Source organism: Staurois parvus, unplaced genomic scaffold (assembly GCF_062004578.1).
Source record: "Staurois parvus isolate SC_StPar_1 unplaced genomic scaffold, SC_StPar_1.0 ptg000409l, whole genome shotgun sequence".
In the NCBI taxonomy this organism is placed as follows: domain Eukaryota; kingdom Metazoa; phylum Chordata; class Amphibia; order Anura; family Ranidae; genus Staurois; species Staurois parvus.
Window position 1 is genome coordinate 43,763 of NW_028318205.1, and position 24,967 is coordinate 68,729.

Sequence of the window (24,967 nt, forward strand, 5' to 3'; positions counted from 1 at the left end):
ACAAGTTTTGGGGTGGAGCAGAGGGGTAAAGAAATGAGATTTGGGAACAGAGGATAGTAATATGGAAAGGAGAAGAGGGGGTGTATTGTATAAAAGGTACACAGAGTGGGACTCAGGTATGTAAGAGAGGTTTCCCAGGGTGTTTGCTTGCAGTCTGTCCAGCGTGCAGGAGAGTTTATGCTGTTGTTGTGTCTTCCTGCTGCTTTAGTTCAACTGCTGTGTTTAACTGCTTCGCACTCGTTCAAAGCCGCACTCAATCTGAAGCAGCACCCCCATCAGTGATCTCCCCCCATGAGCTGATCTAAATTTATAGGGAGATGCTCAAATGAGCATTCAACTCCGCCCCAATTAGAAGCTGATAAGGATCACATGAATAGTGGGGGATGTTTCTTAGGAACCAGGCTACAGTCGTAAACCTGAGTGCACCTAGGAGGTGAGGACTGGTCAACATATACAAATATAAATACACCATTTGTTCAGAATTTAACAGGAGTCAATGCGTTTTTCTGGTTAAGAGCGGAGGTAGGAGATAGATGCAGTTAGCTGTGAATGTAGAGAAGGCATAATTAAAGTGCTGTGTTTAACTGCTTCACACTCGTTCAAAGCCACACTCAATCATAAGCAGCACCCCCATCAGAGACTTGCCCCCCATCACATAAACAGCGCAATGTTAGAAATATTAAATGTTTAAGTCACCATAAAACCTTTTTATTTTTAAAATATTCCTAATATCCACCTTTTGGTTCACTTTGTTTTCAATATCTGGACAAGTAGATTGTCATGAGGGACAAGTAGATTGGGACACCGATTTAGTCCCTTGGACGAGTAGGTTTTTCAAAAAATGTCCACACCCCTGGAATATGTCCCATAGGAAATCATGTTAAATGGACTGCTGTGCATTTCTGCACAAAGCAAAACACTTAGGTGTGAACCTAGACTAAAGGGTTAAAAACAGGGTGAGGAAGCAACAATGCTGCCTGCTTTAACCCCATTTGCTGTACTGGTCAAGGTTGCAGGGCAATTGCAGAGCAGCCTCTTTCACTTGAATGGGTCATGCTTGACAGATGCTACACCACCAACCATGACCACTTATAACTCCTGCTGCCACATGTGCACACCCCTTGCCATTGCCGCTAAAGGGGGTGCAGTTAGGGCAGGGGGAAAAAAGATAAAAAACAAAACAAACACCACACCCCAACTGCAGGTTTTCAACTACAAATTTAAATGGATCGTTCTGGGCACCCTAGAAGGCTGCTTTCACACTGATGTGCTGTGGTTTACATGCACTGCGGTGCAAAGCATCTGTAACTTTCCTGGGTTAACTGCACTTTTCTATAAACTTCTATTATATCTTGCAGGTCTGGTGTGCTTTCTGAAATCCTGCATTCAGGAGTTTTGGTGTGCTTTCAGAAAGTAGGATTGAATAAAAGTATGTGGCCAAGTGCAGCAAACCCACAGGCAAGCTGCAGGTCCACTGCACCAGTGTGGGTAAACCGCAGTGCATCAGTACAGAAGCAACCCTATACTATTATGCCCAGTATATTGCTTCACAGTGACTTCAAGATCTCTTTCCTGCTGCTGACACCACTCTGGAGACAGCTGGCCAGGGTAAGAGGTGGAGTGCATTTGGTATCACTTCACATTGGACAGAAGCCAGCACACAGGCGGCATTGGCTTATGCAGCTCTGGATCCCTACTACAGCTCCAACTTCACAAGTAGCCCCTCTGCATTGCACTCTGTAAGCAAGTCCAGACTGCCATCTTCCAGTCACCTGGCCGCGATCTATGGGTTGCTGATCCCCAGGTTAATGCATGAGAATAGTGGTGTACCACATTGCAGCCAAATACAAAAAACAAGCTTACACTCTACTCGACTCATTAACAACTTCAGCTCCGGAAGATTTTACATCCTGCATGACTAAGCCATTTGATGCTATACTGAATGACACGTTACTGTAACTGGTAAATGCACGGTCAACAACGCTGAGCCCAAGAGAAATTTATATACAATTTTTTGTAAACAAAGATCTTTTAGTGGCATTCAATCACCACTGGGTTTTTTTTTTGCAATATAAATCAAAAGACCAAAAGTTTATTTTTTTCCCTTTCTGCTATTATATGCATATCCAATGAAAATAGTAAAAAAAAAAAGATAATTTTTGGCCAAAATGTATTGTGCTATATGTCTGATGGAAAAGTGTATATCGATAGATTGTAGGTGCTATAACTTTTAAACAAACCTAGGTTACATGTACACACTAACATTTGTATTTATTTGTGTACCAATGGCAGTGATCAGCAACTTGGGGATTGCAATAGTGTGACAATCTTGACACTGACACTGTGGGGAACTGACCAACTGCCACTGACATTAATACAGTGATATTATACACTGTCACTGTACTAATGACACTGGATGGAAGGGGGGGTTACCATCAAGGGGTGTGCCCAACTATGTGTAACGTGTGCTTCTTTTACTACTAGATCTCCAAGTTTCTCATCCTGGATGAGAGACAGATAGATCCCTCTGTTGATAGTCAACACAGTTCTGGGCTGTGATTGTACACTGGTGATCAGCAGGTCCCAGCTGGGATTTGCTCACAGGCTCCCGCTGTGTAAAATCACAGAGGGTGCTGGCCAGGGGATGCCATGCACATGCCCAAAACTCAGAAGTAGGCAGCGATGTACGGTTATGTTGCTTTGCCTACAGTGGCTGCCTGTCTGCAGTACATTATGGGTGGGCACCAAGTGGTTAACTGAGGCCAAGTAGGATTGTAGACAAGTTGTCTACAAAGAAAGGTCGATGAAATACCCTTTGGCATGGTTAAAATTGTAAAACCGAACCATTTAGGCAGACCTGTGATACCAGCCTCTTCATTACAGCTACATTATTCTCACCTGCTTATATATGCAGTGGGGCAAAAAAGTAGTCAGCCACCAATTGAGCAAGTTCTCCCACTTACAAAGATGAGAGAGGCCTGTAATTGGCATCATAGGTAGACCTCAACTATGAGAGACACAATGAGTAAAACAAAATCCGGACAATCACATTGGCTGATTTGGAAAGAATTTATTTGCAAATTATGGTGGAAAATAAGTATTTGGTCACCTACAAACAAGATTTCTGGCTCTCACAGACCTGTACCTTCTTCTTTAAGAGGCTCCTCTGTCCTGCACTCATTACCTGTATCAATGGCACCTGTTTGAGGTTGTGGACAGGTGTCTTTTATACTGATAACAAGTTCAAACAATCACACTCCAAACTCCACTATGGTGAAGACCAAAGAGCTGTCGAAGGACACCAGAAACAAAATTGTAGACCTGCACCAGGCTGGGAAGACTGAATCTGCAAATCTCCCTCGATCTGGGGCTCCACGCAAGATCTCACCCCGTGGGGTCAAAATGATCACAAGAACGGTGAGCAAAAATCCCAGGACCACACGGGGGGACCTAGTGAATGACCTGCAGAGAGCTGGGACAAACGTAACAAAGGCTACCATCAGTAACACACTACGTTGTCAGGGACTCAGATCCTGCAGTGCCAGACGTGTTTCGCTGCTTAAGACAGTACATGTCCGGGCCCGTCTGAAGTTTGCTAGAGAGTATTTGGATGATCCAGAAGCGGATTGGGAGAATGTCATATGGTCAGATGAAACCAAAATAGAACTGTTTAGTAGAAACACAACTCCTCGTGTTTGGAGGAGAGAGAATGCTGAGTTGCATCCAAAGAACACCATACCTACTGTGAAGCATGGGGGTGGCAACATCATGCTTTGGGGCTGTCTCTCCGCAAAGGGACCAGGACGACTGATCCATGTACAGGACAGAATGAATGGGGCCATGTATCGTGAGATTTTGAGTGCAAACCTCCTTCCATCAGCAAGGGCATTGAAGATGAAACGTGGCTGAGTCTTCCAACATGACAATGATCCCAAACATACCGCCCGGGCAATGAAGGAGTGGCTTCGTAAGAAACATTTCAAGGTCCTGGAGTGGCCTAGCCAGTCTGCAGATCTCAACCCCCTAGAAAACCTTTGGAGGGAGTTGAAAGTCCGTGTTGCCCAGCGACAGCCCCAAAACATCACTGCTCTAGAGGAGATCTGCATGGAGGAATGGGCCAACATACCAGCAACAGTGTGTGCCAACCTTGTGAAGACTTACAGGAAACGACTGACCTCTGTCATTGCCAACAAAGGATATATAACAAAGTATTGAGATGAACTTTTGATATTGACCAAATACTTATTTTCCACCATAATTTTCAAATAAATTCTTTCCAAATCAGCCAATGTGATTGTCTGGATTTTTTTTTTCTCACTTTGTCTCTCATAGTTGAGGTCTACCTATGATGCCAATTACAGGCCTCTCTCATCTTTTTAAGTGGGAGAACTTGCACACTTGGTGGCTAAATACTTTTTTGCCCCACTGTAAATCCATCTTATGCACAGGAGACCAGTATCTTCTATGACCTTTACTGTACACAATAGAATTTCAGAAAGACAGATAGGGTATGACCAGAACCCCGATTGTTCTCCAATATATTTAAAAAAAAGCTGGCGTAGGTCTCTAGATGCATTGGCATTACCAACAGTCCCAAAAAGTCCTTGCTAGCCTGTAGTCCAAGCAGGCCAAATAATGGAATATTGCAGTCAGTAGAAAATGTAAGCGCTTTATAAGCACTAGTAACATTAAACTGTATAATCAAAAGAAAGCCTGGAGACTGCCTCTAAAGGAATGAAGATATTCTCACATATTAACATGATATACATGTATAGAGAACCATGCCACAGCTGAATATATTCAAGAAACAGAATTCAAAGATCATTTTACTACACATACACAGTTGTGTTCAAAATAATAGCAGTGTGTTGAAAAAAGTGAATAAAGCTCAACATCCTTCTAATAGCTTTTATTTCCATACACACAAATGCATTGGGAACACTACACATTCAAAATCAAATCAAAACATGAAGAAAAATATATCAAATTTTTGTTGTTCCGCTTAAAAAAAATTGAAGAAAAGTGAATATTAGACGGTTCAAAAAAATAGCAGTGTTTGTATTCTTCTTTACAAGCTCAAACATTCACTATATAAACTGAAAAATGTTTGAAGATTTTGCTTTCCTTTGAATCACTTAATGAATATTTAGTTGTATAAGCACTGTTTCTGAGAACTGCTGTACATCTGTGTTGCATGGAGTCAACCAACTTCTGGCACCTGTGAACAGGTATTCCAGCCCAGGATGATTGGACTACATTCCACAGTTCTTCTCTATTTCTTGGTTTTGCCTCAGAAACTGCATTTTTGATGTCACCCCACAAGTTTTCTATTGGATTAAGATCCGGGGATTGGGCTGGCCACTCCATAACGTCAATCTTGTTGGTCTGGAACCAAGATGTTGCACGTTTACTGGTGTGTTTGGGGTCGTTGTCTTGTTGGAACACCCATTTCAAGGGCATTTCCTCTTCAGCATAAGGCAGCATGACCTCTTCAAGTATTCTGATGTATTCACACTAACCCATGATCCCTGGTATGCGATAAATAGGTCCAACACCGTAGTATGAGAAACATCCCCATATCATGATGCTTGCACAACCATGCTTCACTGTCTTCACAGTGTACTGTGGCTTGAATTCAGTGTTTGGGGGTCGTCTGACAAACGGTCTCCGGCCACTAGACCCAAAAAGAACAATCTTACTTTCATCAGTCCACAAAATGTTGCGCCATTTCTCTTTAGGCCAGTCAATGTGCTCTTTGGCAAATTGTAACCTCTTCAGCACACATCTTTTTTTCAACAGTGGGACTTTGCGGGGGCTTTTTGCAGATAGCTTGGCTTCACATAGGAGTCTTCTAATTGTAACAGTACTCACAGGTAACTTTACACCTTCTTTGATCTTCCTGGAGCTGATTGTTGGCTGAGTCCTTGCCATTTTGGCTACTCTTCTATCCATTCGAATGGTAGTTTTTCGCTTTCTTCCACGTCTTTCAGGTTTTGGTTGCCATTTTAAAGCATTTGCGACCATTTTAGCTGAGCAGCCTATCATTTTCTGCACTTCTTTATATGTTTTCCCCTCTCCAATCAACTTTTTAATCAAGGTACGCTGTTCTTCTGAACAATGTCTGGAACGACCCATTTTCCTCAGAATTTCAGAGAGAAATGCACTGTAAACAGCATGTACAACATTTGCTGCCTTCCTTCCTTAAATAAGGGCAATAATTGCCACCTGTTTTTCAAAGAATGAATGACCTCACTAATAGAACTCCACACTGCGATGATTTTGAACCAAAAACAGTGATTGATCAGGTTAGCAATGTCTGACTGCTATTATTTTGAACACAACTGTATGTATTTTGTAGTGCACTGTATTAAATTCTTGTGCAATTCTAAAGTCTGCTACCACACACTGGCAGTAATAAATGGGCAACTCAATGCAATAAAGCGCGAGTAAATCCATTTAATCTCATTAAAGTGGCAGTGAACTTGTTTTTTTTTTTTAACTTTTACCTACAGGTAAGCTTATAAGCCTTACCTGTAGATGAAATGATATGTCCTAAACATGCACTGTTTAGAAGATATCCATTTTTAAAGCCGACGCATGCGCTCTGAACGGCATACCCATGCCAATCCTTCGGAGTACTGTGCCGTAGCCCGGGACTCCCACACGCATGAGTGACACCATCATGGCCCGGCCTATCAGACGGAACCTGAAAAGGAAGACCAGGTGAAGACAGAAGCCTCTGCAGCAGTGACAGTGCCCCACCGGAGGGCTTAGTTTTAAGATAAGCTTTACATAATGTGCTAGTATGCAGTGCATACTAGCATATTATGACATTAACTTGCAGGGATCACTTTTCTCCTGCGGTTTACTAACACTTTAAAATGTGCAAATTCTTTTGCAGGCAGTCAAAGACAGCATGGATCTACTTACCCTTTACTAGCACCATCTTTTGAAGTTGGAAGACGGATGTCTTTGGCATTTTCAAAAATCTCTTGCAATTCCTCTGAAGTTGTGCTATAGGGGATGTTCTTAACAAACAGAGTTCGTGCATCTGGAAAAATAAGCAGCTCCAGGACCACCACCTTGGAGTTCTGCTAGATTCAGTTTAGACCAGCCCCACTTTGAAAATTCAACGATTTTCACTGCAAACTATAATGCAGGTATAGCTCTAGAAAACTACTGAAATGCAACGTTTATTTAAACTCACAGAACAAACCTTTTGTGAAGGGCTAACTGAACACATCAGGCCTACATTTCTACGACTTTGGAACATGCACCACGACAAAGCTACTATTGTCTTCCTCTAGTACTGCAAACTTTACCTATGAGGAAACTGAAGCTATTGTTGAAACAAGGATGCAAATATGGGCTTGACTGAACCCCAACCTTCCTTATCTGCTCACTTTATTAAAACTGGTGATTAAGTATTAAAAACAGTGTGTCAGCATAACAACCAGGCTGCCAACATCTTTTTGGTCCCCCCAATAACAGCATCACTATAAAGGGAACAAAGAGTGAGCAGTAATTGACTTTAATTTACAGAGAGTTTCACAATCCATGCCTTAAAGTCAATTAGAATCCAAAAGATACACAGGACCTATTCTTGCTTGCTATTAGGCTAGATGTGTACATTTAATATATAATCATATTATGAAAATGTAAAAACTAGCCAACGGATCAATTTAAAAACAAAAGTACTATATGGGAGGACAAACAGATCCTATCCTATGTTCTCTGCATTTTTGTTTTCTCTGCAGGAGTGTTGGCCTTCTCTACTTTCATCACAAAACAAAGAACCTTCTTTCCATTTAATTTCAGGGCTTTTTCCACTTCCTCCGCAGTAGCAAACTCCACATAGCCAAACCTCCTGCAGTAGAGATGGAAAAGTGAAGGAGCTGCAGCACAACAAACAAACAAGAGATCCCTGTGCTCAAATCCCAACCGCTAGTGCATGCATTTATCTATCAGGTGCTAAAGGGGTGTAACCACATATTAACACTAGAAATTCTGAGGACCCTCTGCACACTGGTATATACCCTTTCCTGCAGACTATGCAATAAATAGGAATATTTAGTTCACACATATTGCAATACATGCTTAAGCTGGCCAACTGTGTCAAAGTAATCCCTCTATGGCCAGTCCTACTCTGCTCTGCCGACGCAAATGCTACTGTGGACACAATGCTAGCATAGGGGAAAAGACACAATGGGGGAGAGCTACAAGGTTCAGGTCTGGCTACTGACCCAACAATACAACAAACAAGATCTACCTGTGCTGAAATCCCAATAGCTAGTACATGCATTTATCCATCAGGTGCTAAAGGGGTGTAATTAATATTAATATGTGGTTACATCCCTTTTAGCACCTGATGGATAAATGCATGTACAAGCTATTGGGATTTAAGCACAGGTATATATATTTTTGGAAAGGGTCAGGGACTTTTTTTTTTAACACAAAGTTGAGTTTTCGGTTCTATAGTCTTCAATGGAGACAATGCGGAAAAGCATGCAGTGCATTTTTTTTAATGCATTTTTTTGGTTTAATCTTCCTAGCAACTAGAAAAAAACCGTATGTACAAAAACACACCGCAAAAAGCACTGCAGAAACGCAAACTGCATAGGTGTGAACCAGCAGAAGCATGCAGTTGCAGAGCAAGTGAAGGAGCTGCAGCACAGGGCGCCTATTCAGCACGTTATCTTAAGAAATACTTACTTGGAGGCTCCAATCTGAACATCCTGCACTGGCAAGTTCTTCTTACAGAAAAAACTCCCTCAGAGCATTTTTAAGTTCATCATAATCTTTTGCAGAATTCAGATTTGCAACAAATACTGACAAATCTAACAAAAGGAGTAAAAAAAAGAAAAAAAGATTTTAACCAGAAATACCAAATACACATTAGCAAATATGGCATGAACTTTGAAATGATGGCCAACATTGAATAGAATTAGCATGTAAAGCAGGAATTTCAGCTTCATTATCTGTCCCAGAGACCCAAGGGAACGCTATTATGCTACTATACGAACACAACTTAAAGCAGAGATATACACACACCGATTTAACAGTTTCACATAAATGACATTCAGAGCATCCCATGACAACAACTGTCACAGTTGCCTGCATCTTTCAACTAAACTGTCAAGCCATTTAATGGTTGGTGTTATAACCAATCACACGCGCAGCACCATGGCAACTGCAGAACAGAGGCTAAAGCTGGCCATACATTACACAACTTTCCTATTCAATTTCCTTTAGATTTACCTTCAACTAAGACACGCAAGAGCCTTCCTGACTGCATACAAACTGAAAGTTTAGGTTTGACCGCATATGTTTTGGAAAACCTAAAGGAAATTGACACTTGCAGACTTAATACTACTGACAAGAGAAAACTCAACTGAAATTTTCTTGACACTTGTACCCCAGAAGGGCCATTATATTGCCAGGTGAGAATTCTCAAATTTTCTCAACTGGAATGCACACAGCCAATATGGATTTCCTGACATTTTCGATAATCTCTGCATCTGGATATGCATAGTACACGACAAAGGTCTATAGGTGCCAGAAAACCAAGAGTCCAGCATACATCCAGCGCCCCGAATAACGTTTCCTAAACACATCACTTCCAGAGCCAATTTTTTTAACATTTTGCGCACATTTGTACATAAAAATGCACATGAAACCCTGAAAATATTTTAAGAAGGTAAAAAAATTTTTTTAATGTATGAACTTTTTTTTTTTTTTTTTTTAAATATTTTTCAGCAAAAAACTAATGAAAACAAATGCTCAATTTCCTGGTAAAGTATAAAAAAAAAAAAAAAAAAAAGTAGTGTCACCATGGTGACACTCCACTCCTAGAGTGACAGTATGTAAAAAAACAAATATAAAAAAATTAAATAGTTAAAAAAATGTTTAAAAATTATAATTTTGGTTATAAACTAATTTGGGATTTTTTTTTTACAAGAAAGATAACGGAATACATTTTGGCCAAGATTTATGATGAAATATATATTTGCAAAATTTTATAAGAAAAACACTTTTTTTCAAAATTTTTGGACTTTCATTTACATAGCAAAAAAAATAAAAATCCCAGTGGTGAATAAATACCACCAAAATAAAGCTTTATCTGTCTAAAAAAAAGGCTAAAAAATTCATATGGGTACAGTGTTGCATGACCGCGCAATTGTCATTCAAAGTGTGATAGCACTGAAAGCTGAAGATTGGCCTGGACCAGGAAGGGGGTAAAAGTGTCCAGACTTGAAGTGGTTAAATATGGCAATGCAGTTAAGTAGAGCAAAAAGGCTTTTTTTTCCCTTTTTAAATATGTTGGATAGAAGAGGAGAGGGTTACATTTATTGACCATCTGTGTCAGAGAATTCCCTTCACTTCCTTCAATGTTGCCTCAACATGAAGAGGAGATATCTTTCCAATGTGAAGGATATCCTCTCAGACAGTTGTCACAGGAAAACGTGCCCCCATTAGAAAAAGGTCTCCTGCATTCATGTTTTGGTGGCAACAAAATGTTGAATCTCTACAACGGGGACACAGACGGCAAAAAAAAAAAAAAAAATCTGACAAAAGGTTTTCTTTCATTACACAAGTAAAAAAAAAATAAAAGTTCCAGTAAAAAGAGATCTCCATTGCATGTTAAAAACAAAGTTATCACATTTATGGCACATCAGCAAACATCAGTCATCAAAGATCAGTATTAAGTCCCAAAATTGTTCATCATTTGTGCCAACAATTCATAAGACAGCAGGCAGCTTACCCTCCTCTTCAGACTCCTCCTTTCCAGGTTTCTTCCCTTGAGGCATTTTGGCAGGAGCTTTCTTGGCAACAGGTTTTTTCTCTTCTTCAGATTCATGTAAAGAATAGAATTCCATTAACACACCAAACCAAATTTCAGTGACACCATCTCTCTATTAGATATCTAGTATTGTAAGAGTGGGAGGAGCCATCCACTATGTCCATGTCTCCTTCCCCTGTAATCCCAGGGCGCGGCCATGGAAACAGAGGTGACCCGGAAGTAGAAAAGAGGGCAGCCTGTCACTTCAGGTGTCCTCAACCCACAGAGCGCCGCCTCTTTCTCTATGATTTGCCTCCTGTTCTCCTCCCCCTAGGTGGAGACCCGCCCCTTCCATCACGGCAGATGAGGATTCTGATCCCGCCTCTTCTCCGCCCCCTCGAAGAGTTCTACACCATACTCCTCCCCCCAGGCGGAGTTTCGGTCTTTTCCCCACTCTCATTTAGAGAGGTACCACGCCCCCACATTTATGGAGGTGAAAGCCACCCCCTCTAAAAAGTTCAATGGGAGGACATAGAGATGCCGCCCCAAAGCTTTGTCGCCCCGCCCCCATGCTCTGATGCCACGCCCCCGTTTTCTGAGTGGTAGGTTGCAAAGTCCCCGCCCCTCTCATTTGCATAAATGTTGCAGAGGATTGTGGGTATGTTGGTGTGTGATCTGGGGATGGGGGCTGAGCGGTTGTGTGTAATGTATGAGTACGGTATTCGGTGTAAGAGGTATACATTATTCATAATAATACATCCACACATACATCACAGCAGACACGTCTAGGAATAAAGGGAATGAAATGGACAGGCTCTCCATGATGTGACCCGCACAGATCCTGGAAGGGTTTATATAGAACAGGACACACCATGGTAATCAGCTGAGGGACGGCTTACTACCAAGGCTATGTGCACACCTTGGGGGGGTGTGAGGCCAGAACCAATCACTGGTGAGTCCAGAACCAATTGGTGTCCAGAACCAATCACTGGTGAGTCCACCAAGACCTCATGACATGAGAAGAGCAACAAACGAAAAGAGAAGAAAAAGAAGAGATGTTGTCATGTGGGACCTTGGAGGGTGGTGGAGGTGATTGGCTGCCTGGCAGAGCAAGTCTGCGGTGTAAGATGGAGGCGCCCCACTGAAGAGTGAAGAAATGCGTGCGTGTGGGCGCTACCAGAACCCGATTCAGACTACTCTCCCTTCCCTCACCAAACTTTTACTTCACCACAGCATGTGAGGGTGCTGCACGACCCGATTCAGACTACCTTCCCCTCCCCCACCCTCATTATTCATCACGGCATGTGGGGGCGCTACATGACCCGATTCAGACTACTCTCCCCTCCCACACCATCATTACACTCCGCCACGGCATGTGGGGGCGCTACACCACTACTCTCCCCTCCCACACCATCATTACACTCCGCCACGGCATGTGGGGGCGCTACACCACTACTCTCCCCTCCCACACCATCATTACACTCCGCCACGGCTTGTGTGGGCGCCACACGACCCGATTCAGACTACTCTCCCCTCCCCCACCCTCATTATACTCCGCCACAGCCCGAGAGGGTGCCACACGACCCGATTCAGACTACTCTCCCCTCCCTCATTATACTCCGCCACGGCTTGTGGGGGCGCTACAGAACCCAATTCAGGCTACTCTCCCTTCCCCCACCCTCATTAATCCCCGCCACAGCCAGTGTGAGCGCCACATAACCCGATTCAGACTACTCTCCCCTCCCCACCATCATTATACTGCACCACGCCCACTCTCCCCTCCCCCACCCTCATTATACTCCGCCACGGCTTGTGGGGGTGCTACACAACCCAATTAAAACTACTCTCCCCTCCCCATCCTCATTATACTCCGCCATGGCTTGTGAGGGCGCTACACAAACCAATTCAAACTACTCTCCCCTCCCCCATCCTTATTATACTGCACCACGGCCTGTGGTGGCACTACACGACCCAATTCAGACTACTCTCTCCTCCTCCACCCTCATTATACGCCGCCACGGCCTGTGTGGGCGCCACACGGCCCAATTCAGATGACTCTCCCCTCCCCCACCCTCATTATACTGCACCATGGCCTGTGGTGGCACTACACGACCCAATTCAGACTACTCTCTCCTCCTCCACCCTCATTATACTCCGCCACGACAAAACCACTTCTTCGGTTCCAAGACCTTCCATTCTCAACCAGTGTTCCATGGAACCCTGGGGGCTCCTCCAGAGGTTAAGAGTCCTTTGAATTGTGGCTGAATCTGATGGTGCCTGAATAGTTCTGGACCCAATGCCTATTTGAAGAGCCAACAGCAGGACACCAAAGATCTTTTTAACGGTCTGTAAGAGTGGCCTGCTGACCACCATTGTAGGGGGCAATCTTCCAAATGACTACCACTAAAAGGGGGGTGCGAATTCTTCCCACTGGCCACCAATGCAAGGGCCACTCTTTCAAATGATTACCACTAAAAGGGGCAAAATTCTTCCCACCGGCCACCAATGCGAGGGCCGTTCTTCCCACCGGCCACCAATGCGAGGGCCGTTCTTCTCACCGGCCACCAATGCGAGGGCCGTTCTTTCCACCGGCCACCAATGCGAGGGCCGTTCTTCTCACCGGCCACCAATGCGAGGGCCGTTCTTCTCACCGGCCACCAATACGAGGGCCGTTCTTTCCACCGGCCACCAATGCGAGGGCCGTTCTTTCCACCGGCCACCAATGCGAGGGCCGTTCTTCCCACCGGCCACCAATGTCAGGGCCATTCTTCCAACAGGCCACCAATGTAAGGAGCATTCTGCCCACTGATCACCAATGAATTAATTTTAGCAAGGGTTTCCTGAAACCTGAAAATTATTTCAAGGATTCCTCGGGTAAAACTCTTGAGAAAGTCTGTCTAAGAGTTTCACAAAGATGCTCAGCATTTATATTCACAACTTAGGTCACCTCACCCTGATTGCCATGGAACATGGAAATGTGGATTGTCCAAGAGCAGGATGTGGGTGTGTGAAAGTGGCACCATCCTGTCCTAGTTACATAACCCCATTGTTGGTGTCAGGAAACCTTTATAGTCCTTAGCTCCTCCATTTACATCGGCTGATAGTGTGAATTGTCGTCAAATCACCGGGGCATTATATGTGGTAGTAAGATGGTGAAGAAGGCCACCCACCCAGTGGTGTATTTAGGTTTTGTGCTGCCCTAGGCAACACTAACATCGTCCGACCCACGGACACCGACCAACACCAACCCCCCCACCCCCTTGTCCCTCTCGTGGAGAAAGCCTGACATTGACCAACAACACCCTTGCCCCCCACCTGGGAGAGCCTTCCACTACCACCCCCCGCTCTGGCAATAGGGAGAAAGATACTCATCTTCATCTCTGAACATCACCGGGAATGAGAGTCAGGCTCTACATACACCATTAACCACTTCCAGTCCGGACACTTTCCCCCCCTTCCAGTCCGGACACTTACACCCTTCCAGTCCGCACACTTTCACACTCTTCCAGTCCGAACACTTTCACCCCCTTCCACTCCGGACACTTTCACCCCCTTCCAGTCCGGACACTTTCACCCCCCCTTCCAGTCCGGGCACTTTCACCCCCCCTTCCAGTCCGGGCACTTTTACCCCCCCTTCCAGTCCGGGCACTTTCCCCCCCTTCCAGTCCGGACACTTTCCCCCCCTTCCAGTCCGGACACTTTCCCCACCCTTCCACTCCGGACACTTTCCCCCCCTTCCAGTCCGGACACTTTCCCCCCCTTCCAGTCCGGACACTTTCCCCACCCTTCCACTCCGGACACTTTCCCCACCTTTCCAGTCCGGACACTTTTCACCCCTTCCAGTCCCGGCACTTTCACCACCCTTCCACTCTGGACACTTTCCCCCCCTTCCAGTCCGGGCACTTTCACCACCCTTCCACTGCGGACACTTTCCCCCCCTTCCAGTCCGGACACTTCCCCCCCCTTCCATTCCGGACACTTTCACCCCCTTCCACTCCGGACACTTTCACCCCCTTCCAGTCCGGACACTTTCACCCCCTTGCAGTCCGGACACTTTCACCCCCCCTTCCAGTCCGGGCACTTTCCCCCCCTTCCAGTCCGGACACTCCCCCCCCCAATCTTCAGCTTTCAGTGCTGTCACACTTGGAATGACAATTGCGTGGTCATGCAACACTGTACCCATATGAATATTGTAGCATTTTTTTAGACAGATAAAACTTTATTTTGGTGGTATTTATTCACCACTGGGATTTTAATTTTTTTGCTCTATAAATGAAAAAGTCCAAAAATTTTGAAAAAAAGTGTTTTTCTTATAAAATGTTGCAAATAAATATTTCATCATAAATCTTGGCCAAAATTTCTTCCGTTATCTTTTTAGTAAAACAAAAAAAAATAACCCAAATTAGTTTATAACCAAAAATTATAATTTTTCTCAATTAATTTTTGTTTTTATTATTTACATACTGTCACCCTAGCAGTACAGGGTCACCATGGTGACACTGTACTACTTGTGGGGGGTGATGAAGATGTTTTTTTTTGTTTTTTTTACACTGAATGCTCTTACTCCCATAAATCTGTAAAAGCAATCATTTCTCCTCTCTGGCTGCATTCCTGCAGCCATTGAGAAATGCTGTGTGAGCTGTGATTGGTCACAGCTTGTCACATGGTACAAGGCTGTTGTGAATGGCCCTGTACCATGTGACCTCTGTGATAATTCACAGATTTCACACGTAGTAAGCAATAATGTCAGAAGTGACATCTTGCTTACTACTCTGCATTTGATCACTGATTTGCCACTCACTGATCACATGATCACACAGAGATCCCATACAGCGATCGCAGTGCCGCTCACTCCCGGCAGCGCTCCCATCTGGTCGTTTATGGACATGGTCCGGACGGGAAGAGGTTAACGGGTTAATTTGCTGCATGTACGCGCCCTAAACTGAACTTCACTGTATTTTTCATGGAAATTTTAGCTTTGCGCTAATGTCGTGGGACGCAGAAACTTGGATCGGCCGCCATCTTGTTCTCCGAGGGCTTTGCTTTCAGGAAACACATCATGGCGGGAGGTTTCATCTGACCTATCAGGACTAAAACGCAAATCCAGCTTCGGCGGGGGAAAGGGTTCATCCTGATTGGTGGTTATAGGTGTCAGGGCTCCGCCCCTGCGGTGCGGTGCACTCCCCTGACTGTCCGCAGCTTGTAGGAGGAACGCGGATGAGGACAGGGGTCTCCGGAGGAAGGGGGAGCCCCAGACACATCTCTAGAGACAGAGAGAGAGGGAGAGGAATTAGTGAGAGGTCACAGAGTATACCCTGCATGAGGAGCTCCGCCTTCACTGGGAACATGCTGCTTCCTCCAGGAGAAGGCTCTGTGTACACAGAATGGAGGGGCAGTGAGGGGGCACCGCCCTATTCACTGTCTACCACACCGGAGTCTCACGTCTGCCGCTGCAAACAGCTGCCTGAGTGCCACTGTAGCGGCAAGATCTGTCTCCCATGAAGCAACTGCTCATGTCCCGGTTTTAGGCATAAGAAGCCGATCGCGGTCTGTAGTACGGAGCTGCCACAGTTAACCCGTTTTAGGCTGGATTACACTTACACGCATCGCTGAAGCTGATCCCTCGGATCACTAGGCGCCGACGACGCTCCCGCAAGATGGTTCTAAGCTGCGTATTGGGGAGCATCAAGGATCGGAGAGAGGGCAGTTACATTGGGGAAGGGGGGTTGTTACATGGGGAGTACAGTCACATGTGAGGAGTACAGTGACATGGGGGGAGTGAATGACATGTGGAGGGGATCAGTGACATGTGTGGGCCATAACATGTGTGGAGGGGCAGTGACATGGGGGGGAGCATGACATGCGGAGGACAGTGACATGTGGGGGGCCAGTGACATGAGGGGGGTGAATTGGCATGGGGAGGACAGTGACATGTGGGGGGAGGACGGGGGCATGACATGGGTAGGACAGTGACATGTGGGGGGAGGACAGGGGGGGCGTGACATTGGGAGGACAGTGACATGTGGTGGGGTCAGTGACATGAGAGGGGGAAGTGACATGGGGAAGACAGTGATATGTGGGGGCCGTGACCTGGGGAGGACAGTGACATTTGGGGGGGGGGTCAGTGGCATGGGGAGGACAGCGACATGAGAGGGGGGGCATAACATGGGGAGGACAGTAGTGAAGTGCTATATACCATAACCTTATAATAAAAAGTGCAACAATGTGCGCCAACATATAGTGTCAAACCTACAAATACATACAAAACCAATCAAATCATTTTCATAAATAAATTTCATAAATCACACTTAAAGTGATACGTGCAAAAAAAAAAGTGACCAAATTATGTGTATATACCAAATATACACATATATTTCACTCTCCAATAAATACTAATATGTGCAATAAATGATTAAACAACCCCTATCACAAATTATATACCAAACTTAAAGTGATAAGTGCAAAATAGTGTCCAAACTGATACAAAATTAGTATAAAATCACAAAAAGTGGTGGTGTGAACCTCCTGCGCTCCTAATCTTAAATATATATCCTGTTATGAGAAGCTGCTAACATTAAATCATATACCCGTGATCTGTGGTTTAACTGGTTGCCGACCAGCCACAGTGTTTTTACTGCGGCAAGGCGGCACCTCTGCGCAGAGCGACGTTAAAAACAGCGCTCTGCAAAACAGGTAGGGGGCCCGCACAAGGCGCGTGCCCACCCTACCCGCCTCGCTGATTGTGGTTTCCATCACCGGGTTTCGGCGGGTCACAACCCTCCGAGTCTCGGCGATTACAGGCAATCACTGACAGAGAGCATGGCTGCAGTGTTTACACTGCAAGTCTGCTGTCAGTTCCGAGCACACAGCTGATCCTGAGAGAAGAGTTTATCTCTCCAGATCAGTGTCCTGTGAAGCATCCTAACCCCCCCCCCCCCCCAGTAAAACACTCCCCTCACACAGTTAACCCTTTCAATACCTAAAAAAAAGTTAACCCCTTCCTCCCCAGTGCCATTAGTACAGTGTCAGTGGTTTTATTTTGCACTGATCACTGTATTGGTGTCACTGGGGATGTCAGTGACCCCAAGTCAATTCCCCCCCAGTGTCAAAATGTCCGCCGCAGTCCCGCAATCCCGCCGTAGGTCGCTGATCACTGTCATAAATTGCTGATCACCACCATAAGTCTCTGATCGCCATTATTAGTATAATAAAAAAAAAATCCCAGTATCTTTCCCGCCATTTGTAGACGCTATTACTTTCACGTAAACCAATTAATTTACACATATTGGGACTTTTTTTTAGCAGAGACATGTCGCAGAATACATTTTGGCACAAATTTATGACTAAATTTGATTTTTACATTTTTTACTGGACATGTTTTATAGCAAAAAGTCCAAAACATTGTTTTTTTTTCTCAAAATTGTCAGCCTTTTTTTTTATAGCGCAAAAAATAAAAAACGCACAGGCGATGAAATACCACCCAAAGAAAGCTCAATTTGTGGGGGAAAAAGGATGTAAATTTAATTTGGGTGCAGTGTTGCATGACTGCGCAATTGTCAGTTAAAATAACACAACAACGTAACACAAACAGCTTCTGTGACCGCCCTATAGCAGAAATACTACTACAGTGCGGCATGGGTGCGCAAAATCACAAATATATATACGTGATTCGTGCTCCCGTGGATTTCACGCCCCTGCCAGGTAGCGTCAGATTGCCCATCAGTACACCAGTCATCACATTTAACCCCTTGATTGCCAGGAGCACACTCATGCACAATAAACCTCCATTGCTAGTATAGTGTCTGAACGGGTCAATATCTTTGATTAGATCAGCATTATACCAGCATTCACATTAGTATAGCGTCCCCAAAAACGCAGCGTTAGCGGGATCAGCCCCGGCACCTGCCAACACCTGCGTTTAGCCCCTACGCTTACCCCCCCTTCTCCCCCAGCAAGTGCAGTGTCAGTAGGTCACTGTCACTTGATACATTGCACACAAAACCGCAGTGTTCGCAGAATCAGGCCTGATCTCTGTTAGCACTTGCCGGTAAATTTTGGTGACTCTCATATGCAGCAGAGTGCCAGTCGTAGTGCCACGCTACCTATTGGTGAACTGGCGAGTACTAGCGGTCTAGTACATCCTGGTCTTTCACATACCTCCGTGATTTTTGGAGCTGTTTTTCACAGAATATCTGTATGCGTTGATTGTGGATCAAAGCAATTTATATGCACAACAATTTATCGATGCCAACCCAAATTCAAACCTTGCCAGACCATTCGCATGGAAACTCATTACGGTTTTTGAATTTACATTTTTTTGGGGCCTAGCCAACATGGGCATTACTAAAATAAATGAATTGCAGTTGTATTGGTCCGCAGACCCGATTCATCATATGCCGTGTTCTCTGCTGCCATGGCCAGGCATAGATATGAGAGTATAATGTGTTTTATGCATTTCAGCGACAATACACTCTGTCATCCTCGGGGTAACCCTGAATTTGACCGACTCCACAAAATTCAGCCCCTCGCAAATCACCTTAACCAAAAATTTGCAGATGTCTATACTCCCCAGCAAAACATCTGCGTTGATGAGTCCCTCGTTCATTTTTCTGGCCGCCTTGCAGTCAAACAATTTCTCCCCAGCAAGCGTGCCAGATATGGGGTCAAGATGTAGAAGACCTGTGAGAGGGCGACAGGCTATACTTATAAGTTTTGGATTTACGAGGGAAAAGATAGTCACATGGAGACTACATGGGGAGCAGTGACAAGATAGTTGTCATCCTTTTTCCATATGGGGTACCACTTATACAGTACGTGGACAATTTTTTTTTAAGCGTGCCACTATTTAGACATTTGTTCAATCTTGGAACTGGCACTTGTGGCAAAGTGTGACCTAATGTGTGCCCACCATTAGAAGTGGGTGGATGCAGGGCGGTATATTCTAATGGTGGGCATACCACACACTTTTTCTGGCAGAGATTTCTTCTCATTTTTTCATTCAGTCCACAGGCTACATACAAAAAAAAAAGAACATAGTATATATACCCAACAAGGACTAGCGACGTACTGGTACATCACTGGACTTTGAATGGTTATACCAGGATGATGCCTACAGCTGCAGGCATCATCTTGGTATCGTTTTTTTCAGCCGGCGATCGGCTTTCATGTAAAAGCAATCCTAGTGGCTAATTAGCTGCAGGATTGCTTTTACAAGCAGCGGGAGATGATGCCCCCCTCCCCTGCTGCCTTCCAGGGCCTTCTCGGGCAGTCCCGTGCCATCGGGGGAACCTGAGAACGCAGCCGGTGTTTCTGCCAGCTGACCATAGAGCTTATTGGAGACCAGAATGGTGCCAATCATCTCTATAGTCTAACAATTCGGAAGCTACAAGCATTTCATCACTTCCGTTTCGCAGGATATAAACAGCGCCATTTGTAAATTGGGAAAGCATCTGATCACACCGATTTTGGTTTGATTAGATAATGTAAGGGCAGAGGAGATATCCAGAGTCTGATAGACCCCAGATTTCTGAAAAAAGAATCTATGGCAATGCCCATTGAAGTTATAGAGGATATTTGCATTCCCTGTTATAGCATTAAAAGTGCTAAAAAAAAAAATGAAAGGTACAATGTGAAAATAATAAAAAAAAAATCAAAATAACTAAGAAAAAAAAAAATCGCCCTTCCCATGCGCGCACACCTGTGTGCACAAGCCTTGACCCTGTGCCGGTATGTAAACAGCAGTTGCACCATGCATGTGAGGTATTGCCGTGAACGTCAGATCAAGGGCAGTAATTCTAACACTAGACCTCCTCTGTAAATCTAAAATGGTAGCTTTTAAAGGCATTTAAAGTGTTGCCTATGGATATTAAAAATGTTTGCAGTTTGTCGCCATTGCACGGGGCATGCGCAGTTTTAAAGCATGTCATGTTTGGTATCTGTTTACTCAGCATACCATTTTTTTATCTTTTATATTTTACCAAAGAATTGGCCAATATATTGTGTTTTTGTGCATTAACAGTAAAAAAAGTGTATTTTTTTTTTATTTGCATTTGAAAAATCGCTGCGCGAGTACTATGTGCCATAATAAATTGTAGTACCCACCGTTTTATTCACTAGGGTGTCTGCTTTAAAATAATATATACTGTTTAAATTAATTTCCTAGCAAAAAATACTGATTTTTTTTCATGTGAACAAAAAGTGTCAGAAAAGGTTTGGTCTTCAGGTGGTTAGAAGAGTGAGTGATGTGTGGCATAAACTTCTAATGCTGGGCATAGAATGCCCCCACCCCCCAAAACGATCCCTTTTTGGAAAGTAGACACCCCATACTATTTGCTGAGAGGCATATTGAATCAATAGAAGAATTTATTTTTTTACCACAAGTTTTTGGAAAATGACAAAAAAAATATATATTTTTTTTACACAAAATTGTCACTTAAATGATATACTGCTCACACATGCCATAGGTATATGTGGAATTACTCCCCAAAATACATTTTTCTACTTCTCACGAGTATGGGGGTACCACAAGTGAGAGACGTTTTGGCAGTCTAGCCAAGTACAGGACCCCAAAATCCAATAAGCACCTTCAGGCTTTTAAAGGGCTTTATTTCCTCATTACACTTCCAGACTACCTATCACAGTTTCGGAGGTCCTGAAATGCCAGGATAGCACCTAACCCCCCAAATGACCCCTTTTTGGAAAGTAGACACCCCAAGGAATTTGATAAAAAGCATGGTAAGTATTTTGCAGATCACATTTGTTGCCACAAGTTTTTGGAAAATGAAGAAAAAAAACAAGAATATATTTTTTCTATTCTTTTTTTAAACTTCAATATTTTTATTGAAAGATCGGTATACAACAGTATACATAGAAATATAGACAATATTCACCGACATGGTGAGATGGAGTACATAAGCATATTCTTAGAACATAGCAGCTCACAAGAAATATAGGAAAAATATCCCTAGTCAACCACATTGTATACGAAGGACACCATCACCACCAGACGGGAAACTTTACATCTATCAGTGAATATAGGCAAGTATCTTATAGATTTACCAAAAGTATCAAAGATCAGTTCAGAGAAGGAAAAGAAATAAGGATGAAGACTAGAAAAGTCATAAAAAGGTCTAAGGTAAGAGAGAAAGATTAGAGAAAGAAAAAAAGGGGGGGGGGGGGTTTGAGCGGTAGCACCATTAACTAACAGAAATATATCTGATCCATAGTTCCCACGTCACCTCAAATCTGGCCACATCATTGATCATTGCTGTCAATACTTGTGAGTTTATCATTTACCATTATCCAATTGAGTTTTTGTTTAACCCCATCCAATGGGATCAGTGATTGTCTCCAACTTCTAGCTATGGTGATGCGAGCTGCCAATAAGAGGTAGAGAATCAATTTAATTGATTTTTTGGGAACATCAGTGGGTAGCAAGTGAAATAACGCCACTTCAGGTGATTGTCGGATATTAACTCCTGTTACCAAATAGATAAAATTAAACATTCGGATCCAAAACCTATTTACCACCGGACATTTCCACCATATATGGAACATAGTGCCTTCTTGTCTACAATGTCAAAAGCAAGTAGGTGACACTGACGGGTACATTTTAGCCAGGCGCGTGGGAACCAGATACCAACGAAGTAGCGTTTTATAGTTGGATTCGATAAGAACAGTATTAATCGAGATCTTTGATAAAGAATGGGCCACATCTCACCAAGTATCCAGGTCTAATGAGCTATTCAAATTCCGTTCCCACTGAGTCATATAAGATAATTTTGTGAGTGGATCAACAAGGGAAGCATAGATAATAGATAAACGACCCCTCATCATCCCAGTCGCTCCACAGGAGACCTCCAACGGACTGAGTGTGCAAGGTTCTGTGATTAATTTGAGTTTACTACCGATAAATGAGATAAGTTGATAATAATGAAATAATTCCCCAGGAGGCAATTGATATCTTGTCAAGAAACTTTGGAGAGAACGGGGACAAAGCCCATCCAGGTAGTCCCCAATATGCAGTAACCCTTTATTTATCCACCATTGAAACACCGACGGTGACAAGCCGGGTATAAACTCGGGATTGCAAAAAACTGGAGCTAGGGGAGTATGCGGGGAGAATAAATGTTTGCGAGCTCGCCATCTATCCCACACCGTTAATGAATAGGACAATGTAGGACACATAACAGGAGGACGCAAAAGACCGGTAAGCCACATAAGAGCCCCAATAGCATAAGGATAGCAAGATAAGTTCTCAATGCCAACCCACTGAGGGACATAACTCCTGGCCGTAGTACACGATAATTGTGCTATCTGAGCCGCCTGAAAATAGGCAAAAAGATTAGGAAGTCCCAAACCGCCATGCTTCTTCAAGGAGAATAGGGTTGACTGGTTAACCCTAGGACGTTTTCCCCTCCAGATGAATCTAGAGACTGCTGCTTGCAATAGTAACAGGTCCCGTTTGGGAACCATGATCGGTAACGTCCTAAAATAATATAATAATCTCGGCAAAAAGGTCATTTTAATAGCGTTAATTCTGCCAAACCAGGAAAGTGAAAGATCCTGCCATTCCAATAAATCAGATCGAAGGCGTTGAAAGAGTGGAGGATAATTTGCCCTTTACAACAACGAGATAGATTTTGTGAGATGGATCCCTAAATAAGGAAGAGAACGAGAAGCCCATTGGAAGTCAAAGTTATCCTGGAGATGAGCAACCTCTGAATCGGGTAATGAAATATTTAAGGCAATTGTTTTAGAGGAATTAAGCGTGAGCCCAGAGGGTCAGAGAAATGATGAAACAGGTGGAGACCAGGCAAAGAGGTCCGAGGATTAGATACATACATAAGGACATCGTCGGCAGATAGAGCACATTTATGGTCCCGTTGACCACCTCGCTCTATCAAAAGGGGGGCTGATTTATATCCACGGATGGAAACGTGAGCTTACAGGCTAGAATATAGAGCCCGTAGTAATGTCGTAAAATAAGGGACAAAACCAAACCTATCCAACATCTGGAATAAATAATCCCAGGATAGACTGTCAAATGCTTTATGAATATCCAAGGATAACAATAGAATTTCTCTCTGTGAGGATTTGTCCCAGTTGGATTGCATGGCCGACAGCAGGGCCAAAGTCCGAAGAATTTGGTCTGAAGTCTGTCGACCGCTTATGAATCCGGACTGATCATCATGAATATACAGGGCCAGGAATTTAAGGAGACGCAAGGCCAAGATTTTAGTGAGAATCTTAAAATCGCAATTAATTAGGGAGATAGGCCGATAATTAGAATCAATATGGGGAATCAAGATGTCAGGAAAAACTTTATAGTATTGATGAGGAAGACCATCAGGCCCAGGGGCTTTATGAGAGGCAAGATATTTCATAAGAAATAGGCCGTTCCATAGATTCCCTATGGGTTTCCTGAAGAGAGGGGAGAGAAACAGAGCTCAAAAACACATCAAAAGGCGAGGAAGTAATCCCTGGTGATCAGCTATAAAGTTCAGTGTAAAAAGAATGAAATTTTTGGAGGATCTTACCAGGATCTTGGGACAACGTTCCATCAGTCAATCTAAGTTTAGGAAGAGCCGTTTGGGAATGTCGAGGAGCCAACGTACGGGTAGTGCGTATGAAGAAATATATGGTCAATACGAGAATAAGTTATAGGTCCTAGAATATTGGGAGTAATCCTGAGAAGTTGGGTTAGCTTCCCTCCAAGCTTCAACCAGATCATAACGAAACAATAGCTGGGCGAACTTATGGCTCTGTCTAGGAGGGGGCTGAAGCACAGCGGTTTGGGAATGGTCCAAAATCTGATCCAATGCCAAATTAGAGTCCCCGGCCAGGATAACATCCCCCTCAAATTCCTTAGTCATAGAGCTCAGCAATGACTGAAAAAATTCAACCTGATTGGTATTCGGGGTGCAGTAGATTACCAAAGTAACTAAATGACCCCCCAAGTGGCCCTTCACCAGAAGATACCGTCCCTCTCTGCCCCGGATGACTTTAGATTCGGTGAACGACAGACGGCGAGACAAGCAAAGGGCAACCCGCCGCTTCCTCTCTGTAGCACTAGCAAAATAACAAACAGGGTAATCTTTATGAACATATCGTGGTGAGAAGGAGGAGGGAAAATGGGTCACCTGTAAAGCAACTATATCCGCCCCAAAAGAGCGGTATGCATTAAAG

At 43.9% G+C, this 24,967-nt stretch overlaps 1 non-coding gene across 1 annotated transcript; it reads right to left on the reverse strand.

The window, feature by feature from the left end:
- Positions 1–10,667: 10,667 nt before the first annotated feature.
- Positions 10,668–10,733, reverse strand: LOC149455031 (small nucleolar RNA SNORD82). The gene has a single exon (XR_016314124.1). It is a non-coding gene; the product is annotated as a small nucleolar RNA SNORD82 (small nucleolar RNA).
- Between the last annotated feature and the right edge of the window lie 14,234 nt (positions 10,734–24,967).